Source organism: Aquarana catesbeiana, linkage group LG03 (assembly GCF_042186555.1).
Source record: "Aquarana catesbeiana isolate 2022-GZ linkage group LG03, ASM4218655v1, whole genome shotgun sequence".
Taxonomy (NCBI): domain Eukaryota; kingdom Metazoa; phylum Chordata; class Amphibia; order Anura; family Ranidae; genus Aquarana; species Aquarana catesbeiana.
The window spans coordinates 493,018,992-493,033,652 of NC_133326.1; the positions used below are offsets into that span (position 1 = coordinate 493,018,992).

The window sequence follows — 14,661 nt, forward strand, 5'->3', positions numbered from 1 at the left end:
ATGAAAATCGTTAACATAACAATAGAATATAAAACCTGCCTGTGTGTGCGTGACCCGGGGTATAGGTGCCAGGCCAGGCCCACACAGGGCTATTCTCGGACATCCGAAGTCACCGCTGCAACCCCTTGAGGTCGCAGCAGTGGATCCAGACAGCGGGGCAATTATTGAACATCGTGCGACACTCTGAGTGAGAGGGAGGTCTCTCTACCTGTCCCTATCCATTGCACAGTTGGTAAGCGTGACAGGTTGTACCTTTTCATGACAAAGCCATGAGAACCGCACAATCTTAAGGTGAGGCACTACTTATTGAAAAAAAAAAAAAAAACAACAAAACTAAACTAAGTACCTGCGGGATATGAACCATTGTAAACATCCGAAGTCACCGCTGCAACCCCTTGAGGTCGCAGCAGTGGATCCAGACAGCGGGGCAATTATTGAACATCGTGCGACACTCTGAGTGAGAGGGAGGTCTCTCTACCTGTCCCTATCCATTGCACAGTTGGTAAGCGTGACAGGTTGTACCTTTTCATGACAAAGCCATGAGAACCGCACAATCTTAAGGTGAGGCACTGCTTATTGAAAAAAAAAAAAAACAACAAAACTAAACTAAGTACCTGCGGGATATGAACCATTGTAAAGTTAAGTTTAAGTGAAGCAAGATTGCTATTCATTAGAGTTCTTTCCCCCCGAGTCTGTATCTGTAGGCTATGAAGTGAGGCTGCAGGCAGTGTTGAGAACTCACCGGGGTATGGAGAACAGTCCAGTACAGTATACCACCGGGATGCGTATGTTGTCACTGGTGTCTTGCGTGGATGGGTCTGAGGAGTGCGTGTTCCGTTGCCACTAAGTTTCCAGGCATCCTTAACCTCGCAAGGCCGTACTCTATGCCGTTGGATGATCCTGTTGCCTGGCTCGTGTCCCAGTCTGGTATCGGTCCCAGTCTGGTATCGGTATGTCTAGAAGTTCTCCAGTAATGTGGGTGAGTGTCCGAAGGCGGAGGCAGCGGTGATGGTCAGCAGAGCCATACAGTGAGTCTCCTTGGAGGTGCCGAAGTTCCCGGTGCACCGTGACGTTATGTTGGAAGCGACAGGGTGAGGAGATCTGTGGCACTGGTGGGTGGGCCTGCAGTTTGCTTCTGCAATTGGCGCAGTTTCGGTGACTCTGAAGGGGAGGTCCGAGGGTTGGCTGCGTGTCACCAGAGACACGTTGCGTCATACCGTGTAGCTGCTGCTGTGCATCTTGGGGATTGTAGTGTTCAAGGACCTAAGGTAGATGCAATAGTCAGAGGTGTGGTAGCCGTCTATAAGCTTCCTCTATATATGCCCGGTATTATAGACACAGCACCGCACGTTCCCATCTGCCGGGGGTGGCCAGACGCCGTCCCCAGAGGTGTTATCAGGTGTACAAACCAGAAAAATAGAAAACAATAAAAAGAGAAAAGTAAAACTCCAATAAAGGGAAACAAAACCTACGCCCGTAGGTGTGGGGGCCGAATTAGGCAACTAAAGGGGTGCAATGGCCCGAAAATAGTAGGTACCAGTGGAGGTTGTCAGCGATCCCTTCTGGCCCTCCTTGAGCTGGGAGAGTGAGAGCTGGGGTCGTTGTGGTTGGTGCAGTGCGCGCCGTTAGGCGTGATAGACGGGGATCGTCTTCTCCTCTGTCTTGTATTTGAGGCCTCCATTGGTTCTTCAGGCGGGTGGTCTCTGCGTACTGCCGAGCGGTGGAAGTCCGCATACCAATTGGGGACCTCTACCCTCGGGATGTTTAGGGTATCACAGAAGAAGGGGAGATCCTCAGTTACTTTTAGGTAAGCCGTGCGGCCCTGCGAGGTGGCGGCTAAACAGAAAGGGAATTTCCATTTGTAAGTGATGCTTTTAGCGTGGAGTGTGTCCAGCAGGGGTTTCAAATCCCTGCGATGTTGCAGGGTTATGCCTGACAAATCCTGGTAAATTTGGATGTTTTTCCCTTCGTGTACTATTTGTGGGACTCCTCTGGCCTGCCTGAGTATCTCTTCCTTCAGCCTGTAGTCCGTCAAACAGCAGATGACATCCCTCGGTGGATCTGTGTCTTTGCCTTTTGGTCGTAGTGCGCGGTGGATCCTTTCAAGCTCAATAGGCGTCTGCAGTGGTCTATGGAGAAGGCCGTTGAACAGGGCAGTAACAGATTGTGCAACCTGGGCTCCCTCTATTATCTCAGGCAAACCTCTGACCCTCAGGTTATGGCGTCTGCCACGGTTGTCGAGATCTTCAAGGTGTCTTTGCATTTCCCTCATCTGAAGCGTGTGGGTATCGACATGTCTGGTAGTTTAGCGAATCTGTAGGTCTTGGCGGTCCGCCATTTGTTCTGCTGCCTGAACTCTGTCAGAGAGGGTTCTGATATCAATGCGTAGTTCAGAGATGGCCGCCGCGAGAGTGTCCTTGATGTCCGCGGCTATCATCCGTAGGTCCTGGATGTTAAGCTGAGGTAGGGGATGATCCTCCATTACTGTGCCATTCGTCTGGCTGGGAGGGAGAGGAGGGGATGATGTTCCCAGTTGTGAGGGAGCTGCGGCCTCAGAGTTTCTGTGGCGGGAAGGCGCCATGTTGCCTCGGCCCGCTCTGAACATTTCAGGGATATTGTGACCTGCGGTGCCCGGTTGTTCCCTGGGTGATCGGGACCGGGAGGTCGAGGTGTTCCGAGACGCCGTCCCCATGTGCTTTGCCGTGTGCAAGGTTTCAAAACCTCCGGTAAGCTGTTAGCAGGTCGATGGATAGTAGGAGCTACAGGATTAAGCAGCCATCTTCATGCCAGGTCAGGCCACGACCCCAGTACATTAATTTTTTCATATCAAGTAACGTTTCCATACATTATAAATAAATATATGATAAGTGTGGCGTGTATTTGTATTCAGCCCCGGAGTCAAAACTTTGTAGAACCACCTTTTGCTGTGATTACAAAGGCAAGTCTTTTTTGGTATGTCTCTACCAGCTTTGTACATCTAGATGAGTGACATTTTTGCCCATTCTTCTTTGCAAAATAGCTCAAGCTCTGACAGATTGGATGGAGAGTGTCTGTAAATAGCAATTTTCAAGTCACAGATTCTCAGTTGGTTTTAGGTCTGGACTTTGAATGGGCCATTCTAACACATGAATATGCTTTGATCTAAACCATTCTATTGTAGCTGTGGTTGTATGATTACCGTGATTGTCCTGCTGGAAGGTGAACCTCTGCCCCAGTCTCAAGTCTTTTGCAGACCCCAACAGGTTTTCTTCTAAGATTGCCCTGTATTTTGCTCCATCCATCTTCCCATCAACTCTGACCAGCTTCCCTGCCCCTGCTGAAATAAAAGCATCCCCACAACATGATAACATGATGCTGCCACCATCATGTTTCACAATGGGGATGGTGTGTTTAGGGTGATGTGCAGTGTTAGTTTTACACCACACATAGCGTTTTGCTTTTAGGCCACACGGCTTCTAGCAAAGTGCAAACAGGACTTCTTATGGCTTTCTTTCAACAATGGCTTTCTTCTTGCCACTCTTCCATAAAGGCCAGATTTGTGGAGTACACGACTAATAGTTGTCCCGTGGACAGATTCTCCCACTTGAGCTGCGGATCTCTGCAGCTCCTCCAGAGTTACCATGGGCCTCTTGGCTGCTTCTCTGATTAATGCTCTACTTGCCAATCCTGTCAGTCTAGGTCAGTGATGGCGAACCTTGGCACCCCAGATGTTTTGGAACTACATTTCCCATGATGCTCAACTACACTGCAGATTGAATGAGCATCATGGGATATGTAGTTCCAAAACATCTGGGGTGCCAAGGTTCGCCATCACTGGTCTAGGTGGAAGGCCATGTCTTGGTAGGTTTGCAGTTGTGCCATACTCTTTCCATTTTTGGATAGATTGACCAGTGCTCCATGAGCTGTTCAAAGCTTGATATATTTTTTTTATAACATTACTCCGCTTTAACCATCACCCGTAGAAACTTTCAAAACTTCAACTCCTCTCTCCTCTATTCTGCTACTGACCACCTCTATGACAAAATCTCTCCCCTGTCCTGCCCCAACCAAGCCAAGTCTGTCTACAATAAATCCCTGTTCTCCACCCTGGACAAGCTCACTCCCCTCACTACACGTAGAATCAGGCCTCGACCCCTACAACCCTGGCAAACAGGTGACACTAAAATTCTCAAAAAACGTAGTTGCGCTCTTGAGCGTCTGTGGCACAAGACTAAGTCTCTCAAAGACTTCAACCAATACAAATCTGCCCTCCAAAAATACTATTCTTTCCTCCACACTGCCAAGCAGACCTATTTTACAACTCTTATTAACACCTTCTCATCCAGTCCCCATAAACTCTTCTCTAGCTTCAACTCTCAACTTCGTCCTCCACAGCCTCCACCCATGGACTCACTCACTGCCCAGGAGATTGCTAGTCACTTCAAAAACAAGATTGATACAATCCGTGATGAAATCTCCACTATACAGGTATCTTCCCCAGTTAAGACCAAGTCAACAGGTACAACTGACACTCCCCTTATTCAAATCTGCTACTACAGAGGAAGTTGCTAAACTCCTTTCTATCGCCCACCTAACCACCTGTCCCCTGGACCCCATTCCCTCTCAAATGCTATGGTTGCCCTCTGACTCCATCCTACACTCTCTTACCCACATCTTCAATCCCTCCCTCACCTCTGGCATCTTCCCCAATGCCCTAAAACATGCACTGGTCACTCCCATACTTAAATAGCCGTCCTTGGACCCTACCAATCTTAACAACCTATGCCCTATCTCCTTGCTCCCCTTTTCCTCTAAACTCCTTGAACGTCTGGTTTACAACCAACTAAGTGACCACCTTATTAAGAATAGCCTTCTTGATTCCCTCCAATCTGGATTTCGCCCTCAACACTCCACAGAAACTGCTTTTTTAAAAATCACAAATGACCTGCTATCTGCAAAAACCAATGGACACTATTCTGTACTCCTACTTCTGGACCTTTCAGCTGCCTTTGACACGGTTGACCACTCCCTCCTACTTAAAAAAACTTTACTCCCTCGGTCTCTGTGATTGTGCTCTTCAGTGGCTCTCATTCTACCTATCCCAACGCACCTTCAGTGTCACTTACAATTCTACTTCCTCCACTCCTCTTCCCTGTTGGGGTCCCCCATGGTTCTGTTCTTGGGCCTCTTTTATTTTCAATCTACACCTCTTCCCTGGGTCAGCTGATAGCCTCTCACGGCTTTCAATATCATTTCTACTCTGACGACTCACAAATCTATCTCTCCACCCCTCAACTCGTTCCATCACTCTCCTCACGCATCACTAACTTACTAACAGACATAACTGTATGGATGTCACACCACTTCCTCAAACTCAACTTGTCCAAAACTGAGCTTATAATATTTCCTCCCCCACATGCCTCTTCCCCTGTTTTATCTGTCAAGTGCAATGGCACAACTATCCACCCATCCCCACATGTCAGGGTGCTAGGTGTTATCCTGGACTCTGAACTCTCCTTTAGGCCCCACTTCCAATCACTTTCCAAAGCTCGCCGCCTCAACCTCTGCAACATCTATAAACTACGTCCCTTTCTAACCAATGAAACCACAAAGCTTCTGATTCACTCCATGGTTATCTCTTGCCTTGACTACTGCAACTCACTCCTCATTGGCTTACCTTTAAATAGACTGTCCCCCCTTCCATCATGAATGCTGCTGCCAGACTCATCCACCTTACAAACCTCTCAGTGTCTGCTACCCCTCTCTGCCAATCCCTCCATTGGCTGCCTCTCACCCAACGAATTAAATTCAAAATACTAACGATAAGTTACAAAGCCATCCACAACTCTGCCATCAGTTACATCACTAGCCTAGTCTCAAAATACCAACCTAATCGCCCTCTTTGTTCCTCCCAAGACCTCCTGCTCTCTAGCTCCCTCTTCACTTCCTCCCATATCCACCTCCAGGACTTCTCCTGAGCCTCGCCCATCGTCTGGAATTCCCTACCCCAATCTGTCAGACTGTCTCCAAATTTATCCACTTTTAGGCGATCCCTAAAAACTTTCCTCTTCAGAGAAGCCTATCCTGCCTCCATCTAACAACTGCACTATTTTCATCCCCCACAGCTATTACCCTCTTGTAAACTTGACCCTCCCTCCCAGATTGTAAGCTCTAACAAGCAGGGCTCTCTGATTCCTCCTGTATTGAATTGTATTGTTATTGTACTGTCTGCCCTATTGTTGTAAAGCGCTGCGTAAACTGTCGGCGCTATATAAATCCTGTATTATAATAATAATAATAATAATAATAAACTTCTCCACAACTTTATCCCTGACCTGTCTGGTGTGTTCCTTGGCCTTCATGATATTGTTTGTCCACTAAGGTTCTCCAACAAACCTCTGAGGGCTTCACAGAAAAGCTGCATTTATACCGAGATTAAATTACACATAGGTAATTCATTCCACTAGATTTTAGTTAGGGGTATCAGAGTAAAGGGGGCTGAATACAAATGCACTCCACACTTTTCAGATTTTTATGTGTAAAAAATTGTGAAAACCATTTATCTCACACTTCACAATTATGTGCCACTTTGTGTTGGTCTATCACACAAAATCCCAATAAAATACATTTACATTTTTAGTCGTAACAAAATGTGGAAAATTTCAAGGGGTATGAATACTTTTTGAAGGCACTGTAGTTGCGCATCACACAGCAGTTCTAAAACACAGCCAGTATGTGTCTTTTGCAGAGAAACAAATGTTTTTTACACTTTCTCTTCATGTATGAAAATTGTAGTGGAAGTGCAGCTTTTGGCACCAGCCATAACACAGCTATGGCAGGACTCATTTACTGTAAGAACTGCGATACCAAAGTAAGGAAAGATGTTTCCCAACATGAACACAGACAGATCATCTAACCCTTCCCCACTCAATCAAAAACATGAAAAGAAGTTTAATTTGGCATTCCTCTTCAAGTCTGTTGCACAAGATTTTCATTAAGCTGTAAATACCCAATGAGCAGAGCTTGCCCTTCACTTTAAAACTTTTACTGCCAGCTTTAAACCCACATACGGTTTATCAAAAGTGATACTAAAATCAGTTACATTTAAAAAGTTTTGTATTACTCCCTTTACTTTGCACATTACATTGAAAAATGTGTGTTGCCCATAGGGAAAAAAAAAAAATCAGATTCTAAACCTAAACTAGAACAGCGACAATTAAAAGTGAACAAAAAACGGTATAAATAACAAGGCCCACTGGATTCTATGTATTCAACCGACAGTCTATCGGTAACCTACATCAGCGGCAGCAGAGGAGGGGACACAACATTCCTTGATAGAGAGATAAACAATGAAGAACAAAGTCATTTATAGGCTTCAAGTGGCATTAAAAAAAACTTCTGTCTAACTTCTGCATGCCTTTGAAAAACAGCAGCCAAATCTAGATGTCAAGGTTATTTAATAGGCTTGGTGTTACTAAGCTGGAGCCAAAAAAGCCATTATAATTTCTCATTCTTCTATCCGTGCTATGTCAACTGTCCTTCAGATTCCATTTTTGAAATATATATTGTGGTAATAGTTTATGATATATTATATTGTCAAAAGTATTAGGACACATGCACATGAACTTTAATGGCATCCCAGTCTTAGTCCGTAGGGTTCAATATTGAGTTGGCCCATCCTTTGCAGCGATAACAGCTTCAATTCTTCTGGTAAGGCTGTCCACAAGGTTTAGGAGTGTGTCTATGGGAATGTTTGACCATTCTTCCAGTAGTGCATTTGTGAGGTCAGGCACTGATGTTGGAGGAGAAGGCCTGGCTCGCAGTCTCCACCCCAAACTCGCCCATCCATGTCTTTATGGACCTTGCTTTGTGCAGTCATGTTGGAACAGGAAGGGGCCATTCCCAAACTGTTCCCATAAAGTTGGGAGCATGAAATTGTCCAAAATGTCTTATGCCCTGTACACACGGTCGGATTTTCCAATGGAAAATGTGTGATAGGAACTTGTCGGAAATTCCGACCATGTGTAGACTCCATCACACATTTTCCATCGGAATTTCGGACACACAAAGTTTGAGAGCTTGCTATAAAATTTTCCGACAACAAAATCCGTTGTCGGAAATTCCGATCATGTGTACACAAATCCGACACACAAAGTGCCACGCATGCTCAGAATAAATTAAGAGATGAAAGCTATTGGCTACTGCCCCGTTTATAGTCCCGACGTACGTGTTTTACGTCACCGCGTTTAGAACGATCGGATTTTCCAACAACTTTGTGTGACCGTGTGTATGCAAGACAAGTTTGAACCAACATCCGTCGGAAAAAATCCATGGATTTTGTCGTCGGAATGTCCGATCAATGTCCGACCGTGTGTACAGGGCATTAGTATGCGAACGCCTTAAGAGTTCCCTTCACTGGAACTAAAGGGCCAAGCCCAACCCCTGAATGACAACCCTACACCATAATCCCACATCTGCCAAATGATTTGGACCAATGCACAAAGCACTGGTCCAAACCCCCAACCCCTGAAAGACAACCCTACACCATAATCCCCCCATCCATCAATTGATTCGGACCAATGCACAAAGCAAGGTCCATAAAGACATGGATGAATGTGTTTGGGGTGGAGGAACTTGACTGTGGAGACTGCGAGCCAGGCCTTCTCATCCAACATCAGTGTCTGACCGCACAAATGCACTTCTGGAAAAAATGGTCAAACACTCCCATAGACACACTCCTAAACCTTGTGGACAGCCTTTCCAGAAGAGTTGAAGGTGTTATAGCTGCTTTAAAGGGAAGGCCAACTCAACATTGAACCCTATGGACTAAGATTGGGATGCCATTAACCACTTGAGGTCCGGGCCATAGCCGAATGACGGTTACAACGCAGACCTCAATCTCCGGGAGGCCGTCATAGGACGTCCTCCCCTTTCCTCATTCCCCGTGCGCACTCACGTGCGCGCATCGGGGAAATTCTGTGCTGGCCGTGTCCCTTGGACACAGACAGTCACAGATCGCGGTAAACGGCCAATCACAGCGGCCGTTTACAGCGCGATCGCCGGTGCCAATGAGAGATGATCTCAAATGTAAACATATGAGATCATCTCTCATTGCCGTCTCTCTCTCCTCACACCGCGTGTGAGGACAGAGATGATAGCTGCAGCGATCTGTGCCTTCAGTGAGTTTTACATCATATTTTACTGTGGTAAAAGTGATCAAATAGTGCCCAAACAGTGCCCAAACAGTGCTCAAACAGTACAGTGGGATCTGTGCCAATCAGTGCCCACCTGTGCCAATCGGTGACCACCTGTGCCAATCGGTGCCCACCTGTGCCCACCTGTGCCATTGGTGATCAGTGTCCAGACATCTGCGCACATCTGCAATCAGTGCCCACCTGTGCCACCTCATTGGTGCCCACCTGTGCCACCTCATCGGTTCCCATCTGTGCCAATCAGTGCCCATCTGTGCCCCCTAATCAGAGCACATCTGTGCAATCAGTGCACATCTGTGCCGCCTCATCAGTGGCCATCTGTGGCGCCTCATCAGTGCCCATCTGTGCCGCCACATCTGTGCCACCTCATCAGTGCAATCAGTGCACAACTGTTCCGCCTCATCAGTGCCCATCTGTGCCACCTCAGTGCCCATCTGTGCCATCTCATCAGTGCCACCTCATCAGTGCATATCTGTGCCATAAATCAGTCCCCATCTGTGCCGCCTCAGTGCACATCTGTGCAATCAATCAGTGCCTATCTGTGCAGCTTCATCAGTGCCCATCTGTGCCGCATCATCAGTGCCCATCTGTGCCACCTCATCAGTGCATATCTGTGTAATCAGTGCACATCTTTTCGGCCTCATCAGTGCACATCTGTGCAGCCTCTCATCAGTGCCGCCTCATCAGTGCACATCTGTGCCGTCTCATCAGTGCACATCTGTTCCACCTCATCAGTGCACATCTGTTCCACCTCATCAGTGCCCCTCTGTGTCACCTCATCAGTGCTCCTCTGTGCCACCTCAGTGCCCATCTGTGCTTATCAGTACCGCCTAATCAGTGCCCATCAGTGCAGGCTTAGCACACACCTGTGAAGTCGCATCATCACCAGCAAGCATGTCCAAAAGAGTCTTTTCCGCCGAGGAGGCATACCAGATTCTTTCCCAGGCCGACGAGAGCAACGGGGAGCTCTCTTGTTCGGATTCCATTTCAAACTTCGATTCTGAGTCAGACGTCAATTATGAGCCAGTTCTCAGTAATGGAACACTGAGTGACTCAGAGGAGGAAGATATTCGGCCCGCCAAACGAAGGCGTTCTAGTGAGGAGGCAGTGGCATCCACCAGCACCGCAGTGCCTTCCACCAGCACCGCAGTACCTCCGCAAGAAAGGCCAAGGACCCATGCCAGTCTTCCCTATGCCCTTCAAAACCTTGTGGCTTTCTCCTAATTCAGGAGAAGCCAACATTCCCCCTTTCACTGCCCAGTCAGGAGTCCAGGTGGACACGGAAAATTTTTCCCCAATCAATTTTTTTTATTTCATTTTTACAGAGGACATGCTATCAACAATTGTGGCCCAGTGCAACCTTTATGCACAGCAATTTATTGTAAATAATCCAACGTCCTATTATGCCCGTCCCTACGAGTGGAGAGGTTTTTTTAGGCCTCACATTTTCTATGGGACTCACCAAAAAAAACCACCTTGAATTCCTATTGGTCAACCCACCCCATCCACCACATGCCAATCTTCTCCAAGGTAATGCCCAGAACCAGATACCAAATGATAATGAGGTTCCTTCATTTCAATGATAACACCCAGTGCCCTCCCCGAAATGACCCAAATTATGACAGGCTTTTCAAAATTCGGCCAATATTAAATTATTTTTCTGAAGTATTCCCCCAGCTGTTTACCCCGGACCAACATATACTGTATGTGTGGATGAGTCCCTTGTTAAATTTAGTGGCAGGCTTAAAATCAAACAATTTATTCCCAGCAAAAGGGCCCGCTATGGGGTGAAGGTATACAAATTATGTGACCGAGTCACAGGGTACATGTATGACTTCAAAGTGTACGAAGGGAAGGACACCCAGCTGCAATCCCCTAATTGCCCGGACTACTTGGGATCAAGCGGGAAAATTGTTTGGGACCTGATATACCCCCTACTGGAAAAAGGCTACCACCTCTATGTAGACAACTTCTACACATCTCTGCCCCTGTTCCACAACCTTCACCGGAAGAAGACGCCTGCATGTGGCACCGTAAAAAGGAACCGGAAGGGCTTTCCTCGAAGTCTTGTCAATAAGAGGTTGAGGAAAGGAGAAACGGCAAGTCTGCGGAACAAGGAGATTTTGGCAATGAAGTGGAGGGACAGAAGAAATGTCTACATGTTGTCTTCAATCCACAATGATACCTTCGTGGAAATCCCTAGAAGAAATGGCCCCATCCAAAAACCAAAATGCGTTTATGAATATAATTTGTTCATGGGGGGAGTCGACTTCAGTGACCAAATGTTGGAACCATACCTTGCCACAAGACGGACATACCATTGGTATAAGAAAGTCGCAATTTATTTTTTTCAATTGGCCATATACAACTCATATGTAATTTACCGTAACTCCACTCAAAACCCCAAACGCTTCCTTGGCTACCAGGAGGAAATTTACACTGCCCTTATATTCCCGAACGGCCCCCCAGAAACCATCTGATCAGATGTTCTTAGTCAACTCTCCGAACGCCACTTTCCAGATAGACTCCCTCCCAGACCAACAGGCCAACGACGTCAAAAAAAATGTAAGGTGTGTACCAGAGCAGGAGTCAGAATAGACGCATCTTATTACTGTGCCCAATGCCCTTCCGAACCAGGCCTCTGTATGGGTGAATGTTTTCGCCGTTACCATACTTCAGTAAATTATTAGTGAAGTATGGTAACGTAATCCTCAGTTCCTGCCTTCACACACCTTCACACCCCTTCACACCCCTTATGCCACTGCCTGCTCTGTAACTGACCCTGGCTTGTTATTCGACCACGCTTCTGCCTGCCGATTCTGTACATACCTCTGCCTGATCTGGAACTGACCCTGGACTGTTATTCGACCATGCTTCTGCCTAACGATTCTGTACATACCTCTGCCTGATCTGGAACTGACCTTGGACTGTTTGACCATGATATTTGCCTGCCTCTTGGACTGATCTTGTACCCTGCAACTGGACTAGTGGGATTCATAACACAGGGGTCTCACATATGTGAGGGGCTCCAGAATTGTTTTTCTGGATGAAGAAAACAATTTTTTTTTGTTTTCTCATTCCTAGATTAGGGTCTGGAGACTCGGAGGCTTCAAAGAGATTTGGGTGGGAGAAGCCTCTACCCCTCTCCCCATTCTGTCCTGAATGAGGCCCTACTGCTGCCTGTAGGACTTACTGCCATTATGTCCCTGCCTGTTGCACTGACCACACCACATTTATGGCACTTCTGACAATATCTCTGCCTGCACTAACCCTGGACTGTATATGGACAGTATCCCTGCATGCTGCCTGGACAATTGTGTTTGCCGTTGCTGAACAAGTCCCTGCCTGCTGCCTGGACCAGTGCTATCCTCCTGTGTACAACTGCGCTACTACAACCACAGGTAATCTTTTGTTTACACTTTGCTCAGCATAATGTATTTTGGGGTGCAATTCTTGGTATGTGCATGCTATGTGTCCCTGGAACACCTGACAGTGTTCCTTGCATGTTGGATCTCTGTATGTGGTCAGGCTGTGTAGAAGTCTGACACATGTGGTATCGCCATACTCAGGAGGAGTAGCAGAATGTATTTTGGGGTGTCATTTTTGCAATCTAAATGCTATGTGTTGGAGATATCTTATAAACGGACAACTTTGTGTAAAAAAAAATGCGTTTTCATTTTTTTCCACATTTTCCAAAAACTTCTGGAAAAAAATGAACCGTTCAAAAGACTCATTATGCCTCATAGATTATATGTTGGTGTGTTAGCTTTCCAAAATTGGGTCATTTTGTGGGTGTTTCCATTGTCCTGGTGCTCCAGGGCCTTCAAAAGTGTAATAGGTAGTTGAGAAATGAGATGTGTAATTTTTGCTCCTAGAATACCTGATGGTGCTCCCTGCATGTTGGGCCTCTGTATGTGGCCAGGCAGTGAAAAAGTCCCATACATGTGGTATCGCAATACTCAGGAGGAGTAGCAGAATGTATTTTGGGGTGTCATTTTTGCTATCTAAATGCTATGTGTTGGAAATATCTTATAAACTTACAACTTTGTGTAAAAAAAATGCGTTTTCATTTTTTTCCACATTTTCCAAAAACTTCTGGAAAAAAATGAACCATTCAAAAGACTCATTAGGCCTCATAGATTATACGATGGGGTGTTAGCTTTCCAAAAAGGGGTCATTTTGTGGGTGTTTCCATTGTTCTGGTGCTCCAGGGCCTTCAAAAGTGTAATAGGTGGTTGAGAAATGAGATGTGTCATTTTTGCTCCTAGAACACCTGATGGTGCTCCCCTGCATTTTGGGCCTCTGTATGTGCCCAGGCAGTGAAAAAATCCCACACATGTGGTATCGTTATACTCAGGAGGAGTAGCAGAATGTATTTTGGGGTGTCATTTGTGGTATGCACATGCCATGTGAGAGAAATAAGCTATTACAATGACAATTTTGTGAAAAAATTAAAAAATAAAAATTTTAATATTGCAAAGAATTGTGGGAAAAACTTACAACTTCACATAACTTACCATGCCTCTTACTAAATACCTTGAAATGTCTACTTTCCAAAAAGGGGTCATTTGGGGGGCATTTGTACTTTACTGGCTTGATAGGGTCTCCAGAAATGAGATAGGCCACCAGTACATCAGATGTGATACATTTTTTATGATTTGCACCATAGCTTGTAGACTCTAAAACGTTCACACAGACAAAATAATTTCCACTAATTTTGGGTTATTTTTACCAAAGATATGTAGCAGTATAAATTGTCCAAAATTTATGAAGAAAAATTAACAATTTGCAAAATTTTATCACAGAAATTAAGAAAAATTTGTTTATTTTCAAAATTTTCGGTCTTTTTTCATTTATAGCGCAAAAAATAAAAAACCCAGAGGTGATCAAATACCACCAAAAGAAAGCTCTATTTGTATGGAAAAAAGGACAAAAAAAATAATTTGGGTACAGTGTTGCATGACTGAGTAATTTTCATTCAAAGTGTGAGAGCACTGAAAGCTGAAAATTGGTCTGGACAGGAGGGGGGTTTAAGTGCCCAGTAAGCAAGTGGTTAAAGTTGATGTGTGTAAAGGCAGGCGTCCCAATACTTTTGACAATATAGTGTATATTCTAGGTAAAATCCAGAAGGCAGTCACATCACCACCATAAAACAAAATAGGTTTGGGGGAAAAATGGTTATCATTAATGTGCATCCTTGGTTGGAAAGTTACAGTGGAAACATTCCTGCAGCCTTTTAGTCTCACCTGATTCAGAAAACATTTCATCTTGTCACTTGCACAGTAGAAGCATAATTTGGTCTCTTGAGTAATACATATTAATATCACACATTTAAAAAATTTCACATTCTTATTTAAAATTTTCACCAGTTTTGGTAACATCATGGACATGTGCAGCAAATTTAGGTAGTTCTTAGTACCACCAGTTTAACCTGGCCTCTCTATGGTAATGACAGATTTTCAAAGAAATA

The 14,661-nt window shown here is 45.5% G+C and overlaps 1 protein-coding gene across 1 annotated transcript in view; it reads right to left on the reverse strand.

Annotated features, from left to right (window-relative positions):
- MGAT4B (alpha-1,3-mannosyl-glycoprotein 4-beta-N-acetylglucosaminyltransferase B) overlaps positions 1 to 14,661 on the reverse strand; it is a 992,488-nt gene that overhangs the window by 478,227 nt on the left and 499,600 nt on the right. The gene's annotated exons all lie outside the window — the stretch shown is intronic.